The following is a 14,553-nucleotide window of genomic DNA, read 5'->3' as shown; positions in this document are numbered from 1 at the left end:
TTTTAGCCCAATCGTACTCGCGTCGCCTTTTGAACGGCGCATTTAACAACAAAGTAAACATATTTCATCTCGAATAATATCTCGAATATACTAGCTATAAGAATACGAATGGGAAACTTCATGAAGGCGTATGGGGACATGCAGTGCCACAATATATTTGTTGCTCCCATAATACACTAATTGATTCGATTTGCTCCGAGTCATTGCATCATGTAAATGGAACTGTGACCGACCTAATTTTGTTGTCCATATATAAAATGAGAGTGACCTGTAAATGTTTCTTATATTGTCACATGTTTGGCTTGTGAACGCAAGTTTACATCTATTATTTTCGGCCAGGGCTGTCTAGGGCGCAATACTCTAGTCGGAGTCTGAGACCCATGTAAAACCTCAGAAACTCGCATTCGGATCAGACTGAACAGAAGTAGGTCTCATCGACTTGTTGGGGACTCGAATTATTGCTTGTTTTTATCACGGTATACAGGTGATTATTATATATTTGATTATCGGTAGGTGGGTAGTGCTGTCAAGTTTTGTGCAGTCACCGCAGCCGCGGCAGTATACGTAGGATAGTTCCGCCGATCAAAGCTGAAGTAGTGTATGTACGTATGGACTTGGAAGAGCACATTCGTGTCGGGTTGAATTTATCCACGTGTTGATATAATCCATATTAGATATATTGTAAAATTCTTCAAGTCGTACAGAAATAACGTCTCTAACATAAAAACAAACACTGAGAAATTGGACCGGACGTGGCTAAGTATCTAGTTGCAGGCTTTCTCACGTAACCATGTGCTGGGGTCACGACCTTGACTACCGACGTCAATATTGTCCAATCATGTATAATATCATGAACACATCGCGATATTTGATTTGTTGGTTTCCTAAACTGAATACCCCGAATACCATGATTCGTTACAAAATTCTTCTAATGAATATTAAATAGGCTTGTTGTATGAAGTGATATCGCAACAAGGGAAACCATACAAGTTTTCTTCCAGACGAGTTGCTAAAGTCAAATGACAACACAAAACTCACGAAATTTCCTTAATTCGTTACAATTTTATTGCTGATAATATGGGAAATCTAATAGCTAATATATTTATTCGAGATGAAATATGTTTACTTTGTTGTTAAATGCGCCGTTCAAAAGGTGACACGAGTACGATTGATTGATATGTTGTCATCGGGATGCCCTCAATGCTCGTCAGGACGGTATCGGAATGCTTCTTGTCGGCAAATAATAAAAACTCAGATAAATAAAAGTCAATGAATGTGAAACACGCGACATTACAAGTGTTTATGTATATCTAGTCAAGCCGTTTAGATTTATTTTGCCATAATATGGGGAAATAATATTTTAGCATTTATACCCACAGACACTGACAATTAATGAGAAAGTGTGAGTAAATATCGGCAAATGTTGGTTAATAAGACATGTAGACTGTAGTTTTTGTTTACTGATGACTATTACAACCACCAGCAATGTATTTTTTCACAATGCTGTTGAGTTTTATTCACCTAGTGACTACGCTCGTCATAGTCTTAGTGCTAACGCCATACTCCTTATGACGTCATAAAATCCCGTGGTCTAGATGGGACCGGAAATACCCGAAAGTTCTCGAAGTAAATCCGAAGGGAACTGACTGAAAAAGGGTCATTTTAAGGTGTTTGCAGATGCTTTTTAAAAGTTTTAAAACCAGAATGCGTTTCACAAACGTGTCCTCTAGCAAATTAGCGATAGTGAATGTGAGCATTTTGAATCACCTTTAAGTTGATTACACTCACTCACTCACAGACAGATTAGACAGATGCTTTACCATACCAATAGCGGTCGGTATAAAATGCAGGTACAGGCCAGGTGCAGGTTAGGTCAGGTCAGGTCAGGTCATTTGTAGTCAGGTATTTACTGAATTTTATTTTTGGATTCACATTTGGATCTACTAAATGGTCTTCACTCTGAACAAAATAACAAACGTCTACCCATAATGCATTCTGTTAAATCACCGAAATGGTCTCGGATCTGTACTATATATACTTATCAGTTATATTCCAGTTCTTTCATCCCCATTGTTTCAACAGTACTCTAAATTCCCTTTAATGTGACACTTTTTGCACATTGAAACTGTCAGGAAACCCGCAAACAATAACACTGTGCATTATTCCTTTCACCAATTCAAAGATACAGAGTTGCAGGTAATAGCAGTGGTGTTTAAAAACAAAACAAACATACAACCCAAAGCATGGTGCTGGTCCTCGTCAATTTAATGTTTCTACATGTCACTTGTGTGGTAGATATGTGTTATTTTATCCTTGGCTTAACCTCAGTCAAAATAACTGACAGACAGTTACCCAAAAAGTGTCTCGTTATATAAATGGAATCAGTAGAGTTAATGACAATAAGTTATTATATAACTCAAATATAAATCCCTTAATAGAATGTAATTAATCTGCTTTCTTTCTTTTGAGTTGCAGTTCCATAGAGACGATCACCAAGACTGGAGCAGAAACATAGAAAGCAACAGACTTAATCAACAAGTGCAAATATTTCGTAACATTAACCACGTTTGTTATGACATTGTTGTGATTTGTTTATCTTGGTTTTGGTAGCTCCTACAATTGTATTTAGCAATCATCATTTTATAAGAGATCTTTTATAGTTATATATGTTAAATTTTTTGAAATATTCATTAAGAAGTTCCATGTTAATTAATTTAAGGTAATAAGAACAAACATACTACGAAATTATAATTTCATGAAGTTTATGCATGAAAGAATTTCCTTTCTAATCCCAGGGTTGTTGATGGCCGAGTGGTTGAAACACTTGCCTCTTACTCCTTTGGTCCGGGGTTCGAACCCATTCAGCTTTTGATGTTTTACTGACGATATGATTATAGTTGTGCCTGTGTGTTGTAAAGAAATTGAATAGAGGAAAGAAGTATCACATGTGCAGGTAACTATTAAAGAGGACTGCTTATTTCATATTAGCCCAGAAAAAATTAACACAAATAACGCTAATCGCTTTGTACCACAACGGTACAGTTATTAAAAATGTTTATCCACATGCTGATTCATGCTAGGTATAGGCGTTCATTTGTTGAATGACTATCCAATTGCCTATCCTACCCTCTTGTTATCTTTACAATATACGCAATCATTTCGATGTTGCTATGGGCATGGTCATTTCGCGAGACATATTTGCATATATTTTTTGAATACTCGTACACTGGTTTATGAATCCCTGATGTTATCTTTGCAAAAAACGTGATCATTTGGCTGTTGCTATGGGAGTTGTCTCATTGCTAGGTACATTTACATACATTTTTTGAATGTTTATTCATTTGTCTATTAATCCCTGGTGTTCTATTTACAATATATGTGACCACTTGGCTGTTGCCATGGACATGGTCTTTGTTGCTAGGCATATTTGCATACATTTTTTGAATGTGTGTTCACTTGTCTAAGACTACATGTTGTTATCTTTGTGACATACACCACCGTTTGGATGTTGTTACGGGTGTGATCATAGATTCAGGGGATATTTGCATACCATTTTTGAATGTTTACTAACTTGCCTTCAAGATGATGTTGTTATTTGACCAAAATATACTGCCATTTGGTTGTTGGTCATGGTTGCTAGGGCCAATTGTGTCAAAATGTTTTGAAGAAATTCAGAATAACACTTCTAGAAACATCTCACCAAGTTTTAGGCTTATTGACCAAGTACCTTTTGAGATATACATTTTTGGCCAAAATCTAATTTAATATCACTGATATCTCATCATTATATGCTTAATATTTCGTCATCTATACACCCCTAGATGCAGCCCCATCAAATGTCAGCCAATTCTACTCAGTCGTTTTGGAATTAAAGATTTTTGACTAAAATGACACATTTTTAGCCTTAATTTGCATATTGATGATGAAATCACCATGTCATGAACAAATCTTAATTTACACACCCACCAAATTTCAGGCCAATCTGGAAGATATTTTAAAATATTTGCATATATTTATGTATATCAAAAAAATTCACAATGGCCATTATTAACATTGAAAACACCTATAATTCAGGAAAATAATTTACATAAAGGCGCCAAATTGTGCATGACTGTTGCTCAGCACCTACTTATTGATGTAAGCCTAGAAGCCCTCCTGAAAATATGAATAAATTTGCATATACCAGTCAAAGTGAAAATGGACTAGACGTTGACATTCAGCAAGTTCAACTAAGCATGACACACACACATACATGTAGTGTATTGTATACTGCATTCGGAGGCTTCCTAATCTACTTTCATTAGTCTCCACCACTCACTGTTAACTGTCTTGGGGGCATTCGTTACATTCACATCGTTCATTCCACTACTTTTGGGCCTTTTCCCCTTGTTCAATTACCCCAATCCAGTTTACAGTCAGCTGAATACTAATCAATCAGCTCATTTGGAATACAAATTCATCACCTAGCTATGTCTGCCTGGTCCTCCCCAGGTGGCTCGGATAAAAACGCCTGCCGGGTCCTCCCCGGGTGCTCTTCTTGGCATATTATAAATTCTCCCCAGTACAAATTCACAACCTAGCTATGTCTGCCGGGTCATATGCAGGTAGCTAGTATACAGACACCTGCCTGGTCCTCCCAGGTGCTCTTCTCAGCTTACTGCAAATTATCCCTCTACAATTCACCACCTAGCTATGTCTGCCGGGACGTCTCCTGGTAGCCTATACTCCTTAGACCTGCTGGTGATCTTCCCAACTGCAAGTGGTGCTGAGTAGCTCCCAAGATAGCCAAAGTTTGTGTTTTGTGTTTTTGTTTATTGATTTAACAGTTAGTTTGTTACCAGGACATTAAAGCTCAAGGTTTTCTAGACACTACTTCATTCTACATTCACACAAGGACAGTAACAGGTACCCAATATGTAGATATAAACTTAAGTTATGCCAAATGAAATTCCAGAATTATGTTAGCAACCTCTTCAATCACCTACACTACAGTGGATATTTAAAATGGCATGATGATGCATTCAAATAACAGTGATAACCAACTACAACAACAGTCCAACCAAGATTACTTTAGAAGGATGTGGATTCCACATGTATAAGAGATGTCCCATTGTAAGCTCTAACCTACACATGGAGATGTGTCATAATGCTTGATAAACTATGCATGAAGATACTTAGCCACTTAACTTGGGAGAAAGACATTATCACTCCAAAGGTGAAAAGCAAGACAATGTTGGAAGCCATTCAGATGCATACAGTATCAAACCATAGACATAATTTAAAGTCTTACAAACACACACACACACACACAAAGAGCAAACCATTTCAAGTCCTTTCAGATTATGCGAATTTTGATGGTTCAATGACTTCTCAGCCCTCTTCCCATTGTCATAAATTTTGCTCATTTCTTTAGTGCACGTTGGATATGCAACAGCTTACTCTAATCTCAAGTCACTCTTTGTATGCATCATAAGAGCCAAGTAAACCACTGTATAAGATAATATCATAACTAGGCAAAGCCCATAAGCTCGCGCAGGGTAGATTCATTTGTGACCGGCTGCTGGGCCAGGATTGATACACTTGATTTGGGTCATTTGCCAGGGGTATTGACCATCCAAATTTATTTTATTGAATGACATCTAATTCTCTGATATGGACGAGAAGTAAAGAAAGTCAACACTCTATGCAGTTGTTGGTTTCAAAAACTATCATGGCCATTAGATTAATATTGTTCATTTTCAATCAGCCAACTTATCATAGACCCTCCACCAACGTACGTTGGTCTTTGGACAAATGTTTTTGTTGACATGTTGCCAAACATCACGATTTCTCAATTCAACTCGATGATTTAGGAATGTTACTGTACCAACAAACATAGGAAAGTAGTTATTCTTTTTAGAACATGTAAAAAAATCAATTATCGACAATATAAATGTCAAAACCACACTTCCACAACCCGGAAATTAAACTGCGCTATGTCATCAGTGGTCCGTATCGCGTACCGCCGTGCATCAAACTTCCAAATAGTGTAACAATTTCTCCTTGAGGTACAGTGATACCTCGATACTCGTTACAATGTTACGATAATCGTGCCAACAGGCCTACTGTTACAATATTGCAATGCATGGTGATGTTATGTCGCCTATGCTATATGATGATACGGTAGCGCGTGGAGAATGCACGTATTTGCACGTAGTATATACATTCTTAAGATACAGCCTAATTCCTGAAAATAATTAATTATGCAATTGACTCACTGACACTAAGAGTTACATCAGTAAGCTTTACGAGATATATGCACCCAGGTATAATGAATGAATATACTAAATTATATAGAACTTGAAGCTTGCACTCTTCATACATAGCCTAATTACTGGAAATCATTAATTATGTAATTAGCACATTAACACTAAAGGAAAGACACATGCACCCTGGTATCACGAGTGTATGTACCAAATTATATAGAACTTGAAGCTTTCACTCTTCATACATAGCCTTATTACTGAAAATCATTTAATTATGCAAATAATTAAAACTGAAAGCTACGTAATTACTGAAAATTGTTAATTATGCAAATGAGACATTAAAACCACAAGCTATATTATCAAACTTTACATGACACATGCACTTTGTTATCACCCATGTATTCACCAAATTATATTGGATTTGAAGTATGCATTCTTAAGATGTAGCTTAATTACCCCAAAAAAATTAATTATGCAAATTAATAGACATGGCATGTGTACCCAAACCCAATTCTAGTTATTACCCTAAAGAACTTTCTGGTGGGAACTGGATGACTGTGTTGTGTGTGTACAACTGTAATGACCATGAAAACGTTGAACAGCCATAGACAGTGGAGAAGCCTATGAAATATACAACAACAACAACAACAACAACAACAACAACAACAACAACAACAACAACATAATATACAATAACATTAAGCAAATGTATCAGTAAAATGAACCTTGACCTCAATCAAATCAGTCTGAATGAAATAGATACATTTTGGGGTGCTTCAATTCAGTATAGTACACTATGATATCACCCATCATAGAGTACTTAGATGCAGTGTGTATATTAGAGAGTACCATACACTATATCACACGCCATAGAGTACCATACACTATGATATCACACACCATAGAGTACCATACACTATATCACACACCATAGAGTATTTAGATGCAGTGTGTATATTAGAGAGTACCATACACTATATCACACACCATAGACTACCATAGACTATATCACACACACACCATAGAGTACTTAGATGCAGTGTGCATATTACAGAGTACCACACTGATGAAATATGCCTTATTGTCACAATCAATTCACTGTGACACTCAATCATGTATCCTCTCATAAATGAAATCTCTGTGGAAACTTAATTGTTCATAATACATCTATTTCTTGCCAACACTGGTAAAACATCAAAATAGTATGGTAATCATTTCCCAGTGAAAATTAAATGGTTATGGGTGTTAAAATTCAAGATTGTTTATTTCAGCTAATTCACGTCAGTCAGAAAAGAAGTTTTATTCATGTTCCTGTTGACCTTCACTATCACTGAAGTCCTTCCTTCATCACATCCATGTGGGTTTGTGTCTTCTTTCTCAATGTGAGCAGACATGGTATCATCCTTGATTTACGTACAACATATAGAATCTAGATGGATGTTTACTTGTAGTTCTTTCCTTATGAAACACGACAGTGAAAGAGAGGTACTATATAAATTTAAACTCTTAAATCACAGTACTTCACTTTCACTTTATAATATTGTAAAAGACAGGAGGTGATAGGAACATGACATTTTTTTGAATTTATGTTCACATTCTGATGAATCTAAAACTTTCACATTATGACTTCATATTCTGATGTCAAATCACATATTCTCATAACTTTTCATAGAATTAACAAAAAACATGTTTTCACACACACACACACACACACACACACACACACACGCACACACACACACACAACATAACCGTTTATGGTGAATGTGAAAAAATCAACAGCACAACAGCAAAAGTCACACTCGGTTATTACCATTAGTTATACATGTAAAAGACGTTACGGTATAGAACATCATGCGTCCACTATGTCTTGACTCTCTACTTGGTTTATCCATCCATCGTTTTCGTAAGAAAACCAGATTTGTTATGTGAAATACATGATGAAAAATAAAAACAAGCAATCGCCAACAAATCCGATGCACTGACATTGTGGCAAGTTGAAACTGGGGCGAGTTGAATTTCTGAAATCTAAACTAATCTTTGACCAACACATAAACAAGATTGTACAAACTGCAAACTGCCTAGTTGGAATAGTACGAAAGACTTTCAAGTTTGTCGACCAGGATACTTTTATTTTTCTGTATTGTAGACTAATCAGACCCCACCTTGAATATGCCCATTCAGTCCGACACCATATAAATCAAGTCAAATCAACACCATTAGTACAAAGAAGAGCTACAAAACTGATCCCATGAATGAAATATTTATCATACCCGGACAGACTAAAAGCCTTGAAGTTACCAAGTTTAACTTACAGAGGTGTTCACGGCAACACGATTGAACTTTGCAAATGCACACATGGTTTCTACAAAACCCAATCTCCCTTCATTATCGTAGTGAACCCTACAACTCGTGGTCACTCTTTCAAGTTGAAGAAACCTAAAACACCATCACTGGATATCCGCCATTATTTTTTCAATTACAGAGTCTTTCAACCTTGGAAATATTTGTCTGCTGATGTTGTGAATGCTCTGAGTCTGACCATTGGCTGTTTCAAATCAAGACTTGATAAATACTGGAAATCAGCACCATTTCTGTATGACTAAAACATTGACCCATATATCAGAAACTACCGCCATGGAGACTTCACACTTGATTGACACTTACATCTCACCAAATGAAACTTTATACAGGTCACTGACCTATATCAACAATAATAAATGATGATGATGATGATGATGATGATGATGATGATGAAATGTAACTTTTGATTACTAAACCATGACTATTTTGTATGTCCCTGAACAGACAATTATACGGTTCCTATCTAAAGAGCTTTATACATGTGAAACAATGGGTTTTGGTTAGCAATTTACCAGATACACTTAAAATTACTGAAAATGTAACATGTAAAATTAACTATGCAGTGTGCAGTATTATGCTTTGAGAATAGAGTGTCTTTTGCAAGAACAAAAAGAGTGTTTCTTGTCAACAGATGGGGGGGGGGGGGGGGTCATTGTGTTTTTTTATTGTGTGGATGAATTGCAGGGGTGTCACTATTTTTAAGTACAACATGAACAAAAAGTCACCGGCCCACCCAAAACTGATCGCTCCCTAACACAAAGTTATGTTTCTATGTATGCTTTTGTCACTTTTCTATTAATTGTGTAAATTGTCACTACTTTTTGTTGATTTTGGATGTTTTCAAGAAGTCAACCCATTGTGCGTGCGTATAACATGTGAAGTGGCTTGGCCGTTGACGGCTGTCCTACACTTGCTGGCCGGGCGTGCTAATTGACACTCTCGTGTCGTGCAGTGCTCGTTACCGTAAAACTAATTGTCAGCATTTCCCCTTGTATTACGGATCCATGTAGTGAATATTTTTCTCTTCACATGGCTTTCATGCCAGTCACTCAAAATATCAAAGGATATATGTCGGTATCTACAAATCTCGCCATTCCAGCTCAAAATTATATACATTACATCTACCTTGCTAGTTATATAATATTTCGCAATGCTTACATGATCAAAAATACCTCATCATACGTTACCACAATTTAAGTAGCCTGAGCACATTTTGCTACATGTTTGTTGCGTCGCCAGACAAGTGAGCAATACCATGTCGGATTAAAATATGCGAAACTGAGAGACTCGCACAATTTATGGCAATAGAAAACTTTATAATAAAAAGGCCGAAGTCTTGATGTAGTTGTATTTATCTATTTATTTATTTATTTATTTATTTATTTATTTATTTATTTATTTATTTATTTATTTATTTATTTATTTATTTATCATGTTTTTGAGCAAATGTTTGTATTTTGGAAGGTAGACATCTAACGTTAATATTCACGTAGACTGAATAAAGTTAAGGTGCTGTACTAAGGACACTGCACTCAAAAATACTACCTGCTTACGCGAGTTGCCTTCATTCTGGTGTCACTATTACACACGATTGCAGGGTGATATCGAATTTGCAGGTTACATATTTCTTGAAAATATCTCAAACGGTCGAAATCATATACCCTTTCGTGTAGGGTCAATGATGAAATTGGGTGTGCACGGTGATTTAAATTACAGTAGTAGTTGAGCAAGTTGTGAGAAACTCGCATGTTTGCATTGTCACGTCACATCACTTGTCAAAGGAGGTCACTTTAGACTCCGGGGCGGATTACCCACTTTCTACCGAAAATCTTGAGTAGACCTTGTCTATTTCTAACTATAGCCATTTAAAAGTACACAAGAATCGATCTATTTTGCAAAATTTGTAAATTTTAGGCGAAACAACAAAACCGGGCCGAAATTTACGACCTTAGCCGAAAAATCACAGTATTCCTATCAATAATTCCAAAATCGATTCTTCTAGCACGGAGGGAGAAATATCAGTCGAGAGTTTCGCTTTTATAGTATCCAATATGATGAATTATTGTGAAAGTTATGGCGAGTTGATGCCCCAAACGACGGCTGATGAGCACTGAGCCATCCACCATTGTAAACGTACCTACACGATCGAAGTGTACTAGGCTCACTACGTAATAGCTTTCATAGTTATTGTTACCCATCATGCTCTGCACCCCTTCCATCCTCCTCTGGATTGGTCTACGTCTATCGTCTGCTGTCAAATTCGGTTCTAAAATGAAGATAAAGAATGCGAATGAGGATGAATTTGATTTACATGTAACGAAAAAACTTACCGCTACAGATTTGTTTTCTCCACATTGTATTCTCGTCATCCATTGTTGATCGTTTCAACTCCAGCTCCAAATAAAGGCTGTGAAGTTGTATGTCATTGTCAGCATAGTGGAGAACCATTTGATTTCGGGGGTGGGGGGGGGGGGGGGGTATAGAGGAAGTAGGTATGGGAGCAAATTTCTTTTCCAGTCAGAGTGACAGCAATTTTTTTTCTACTGTCAGTCCTGCATCAATTTTTTTTTCAAATGGAGTAGCAGTGCAATTTTTTTTTTTAAATTAGTCATTAAGTTTGTAACGCGTTGTTCATACCTATACCACGTCACAATGGTTCACAACTGTACCTCTAAATAACTTGTTCTGTGCAAGTAGAAGAATTAGCAGTTAGTATGAAAGACGTCTGTCTACCAACCACACTTCTGCTACTTAAATTTGTATGTACAAAAGATGACTGGTAAAATATCCCTGAGGAGCTGACTGATCTGGGGAGTGCTGTACTCCTGACCCCTGTGAATTGCTTTCCTTTAAGCCATCATAGTAGTACCAGGAACCAGAAGAAAATATCTTTATAAGAGATTTATATTGAAAGAATGCATGCTTTATTAATAAGTGCTGGAAAAAACAGGAATTTATACTTGTATTAAAAACATTTGCGCCGCCTATAGCGGCGCGGCGCCAAAGAATACATGAGAATAAGGTTTCCAAATTTGCTCATTTCTGGTGCATTCTGACAATTTTTTTTGCACTTCTGTCTGTTATGACAATTTCTTTTTTCTCAAGCCATTACAGAATCAAATTTTTTTTCTGGTTCACCTGGAAACATTTTTCCCCCCTCAAAATCCTCCCCAGAAATCAAATGGTTCTCCCCTGTAGCCAGTTGTTGAAAGTGAATGCAAGGCCTATCTGAAAACTTCATGAATGACGGCTGCCGTCTTGCTTTTAGGACTTCTGACTCTCAGCGAAACAGCTTGCTTCCCCTATTTCGAACACCGATCTCGCAACTTGATTCGCTCGTCGCATTTGGAGAGACGAGAGAGGTCTTGGCGCTGGCGGCGACCATCATGATCATGGCGACCATTGGGCGGCAACAGTATGGAGCCCTCCACGGCGCTCCCAGGAGAGGGAATGGACGTGCATGGTCAGTGCTGCACATGTACGCCATGAACTCACTTTCTTTCTGCCTTCCTTTGGAAATACGCACTTTATTTTAACCACGTTTTAGGTAGACCTATGGACAATGATGTCATGCAAAACAGGACACTTCCTTTGCTGTTCCGTTTTGAGAAAACAGGCTCGAAGAGCGTGTATAAAACTTCACCACGCACATGGATCTTGACCCCATGGATGTTCAAATATGGAATTTGTAACATTTGGTAACATGGCGGAGTTATTGATGCATCAGTATAATTACTCCAAGCTTGTACTTAGAAATTTGTGTTTGCACTGGAAATAACCGTCACCTAACCAGGTAAGTAAATGAGGATGGGACAACAGTTCACGCATCGTATAAGCTTATAGTGTCATCAAGTGTTACGACTTGCATACTCGTACTCGTTTATCACATTGTCACTATACCGCCATTACACACATATGTAAACAATGAACCTGCTAACGACTTTATTAGTGATGTATGTTGAACAACTGGATGATACTTCCCTAATGTTCAAGGGTAAGCTTAAACAGTTCCATTCAGGGATTGTTCTTAGCACAAAAGAATACCAGTATGAATTAATCGTTAAAGGAATACATTCATAACATTTGATACCGTTATGTATTGCAAGTATGTATTGCTTACATTGATCATGTGATAGTCATGTGACTGAATAAAGTAGTTGCTGTAATGGCCGATATATGCCCTGTGTGTGATTTCATTAGGAGCACAAGATAATGATGACTAGTAACCGTCAAGGACATAACAGATACCATGTTTTAATTCTCTTTCTACCAGGAGGGTATTATTTGTAAACAACAACAAAAAACTACAAGTTGGAAAAAACACACACATAAATATGCTCATACAATATAATAATTAATCTACATATTCACTTTATTTACAAATGTTCTTTTAGTAGTAGTAGTACTATACATACTTATTTAATTTCATAAATGTACTCTTATTTAGTTTTAAATATTTTTTATTTTCATCTGTACTCCGCTGGGAATTACTATGTGTTTGAATAAATTACTCATGAGAAGTACATCGTGTGCCATTGTACTTGAAAATGTATACTCTAATATAAATGCAAGGACAATGCTATACTGTCAATATTTTTTTCTCTTAATATTTAGTAACATCAGTAGCAAAAGGTGAATTTCAAATACAATGTATGTGTTTACTGAAGTTACATTATAGCTTTTGATTATAATTGAAAGTTAAAAGTCCTTTGATAGTCAGGTAAACTTTACCTCCTTATCATCAAATATATTTCCTACTTTAAGATATGTATAAACTACACTGAGTATTAGTATAGATATGTTTACATTGCACATTTAGCTAACAAAATAGTTTCTTTTATCTTACTTAAACTAAGGATTAGTTACATGAAACCAAAACTCGAGTAGTAAACTTTTTGCAATAAGTGAGCAGGCATTGCTTCCATCACGGCGATCAATTGTAGATTGGGATATGTGTTTTGGCAATGCCCAAAGTTTAATCTCTCCTTCAGTATACATGATGGAAATGGGATGTATGTTAATGAGTGCATGGTGTTGTGGAATGTAAGATTTATGTCTTGTTTGTTGTAGTAATTAAGGACACGTGATGACACCTCGTTTCTTTTTTGTGTGACCATATTGTCTACATTGAGCGCATCCTCTGTTGTTCTGCTTTGGTTGATGGGGATTTTGATGTTGGTGGTCTTGTGTAGGCTGTTGTATTGGTGGATATTGTCGTATGTATCATATTTGCTAATACTAATTATGGAGTGTTGATTTGAGATATTACAAATTTCTATGGACGGACAACCTTCTATAGACAATAATGCTTACATTCCACTGAATGATTATTAAAACTATGGTCTAGGCTCAAAATACAATATACTGGATTATACAGTAAAGTACAAGGAAAAAGAAAGTGGTAATATACTAATCATAAAAAACTAGAATATGACAAATTATAAATCAAAAACATATATATCGAATACAACATAGTTTGTTATATAGAAGTTATTTTATCACAAGTAGGAAGTGTTACCTTGTCAAAACATTTCGTCTAGACTCAACTGACTTCTTCAGTGGACTGAATGTGTTCAGCAGGTAATGGCGTCACGTGATTTTGACCAATGCTTCGAATTTGATGAACTGATCGTATGCGTATGCGTGTGACAGTTACAACCCCATCTAAAGCCCCACAGTATGTTTTGTGAAGTTTATTTTACCTGTTTCCTTGAACACATAACTTAATTGTTCATTGAAAGAAATTAACAACCAAGTTCTTGGTCAGCATGCAAAGGTAACATCACATATACTATTCCTATAATGATTTCAGCGGACTTCATAAAGATAGCAGTGGAATATATATATATCATAATTACAGAACTGTATTATGCACATATCCAATTGACGTGAATCATAAACTATTTCAATTTTTGTTGCACACCGTGAAAATATCCAAAGTTAA

Source organism: Glandiceps talaboti, chromosome 6 (genome assembly GCF_964340395.1).
Source record: "Glandiceps talaboti chromosome 6, keGlaTala1.1, whole genome shotgun sequence".
Classification (NCBI taxonomy): domain Eukaryota; kingdom Metazoa; phylum Hemichordata; class Enteropneusta; family Spengelidae; genus Glandiceps; species Glandiceps talaboti.
This window is presented reverse-complemented; position numbering follows the sequence as displayed.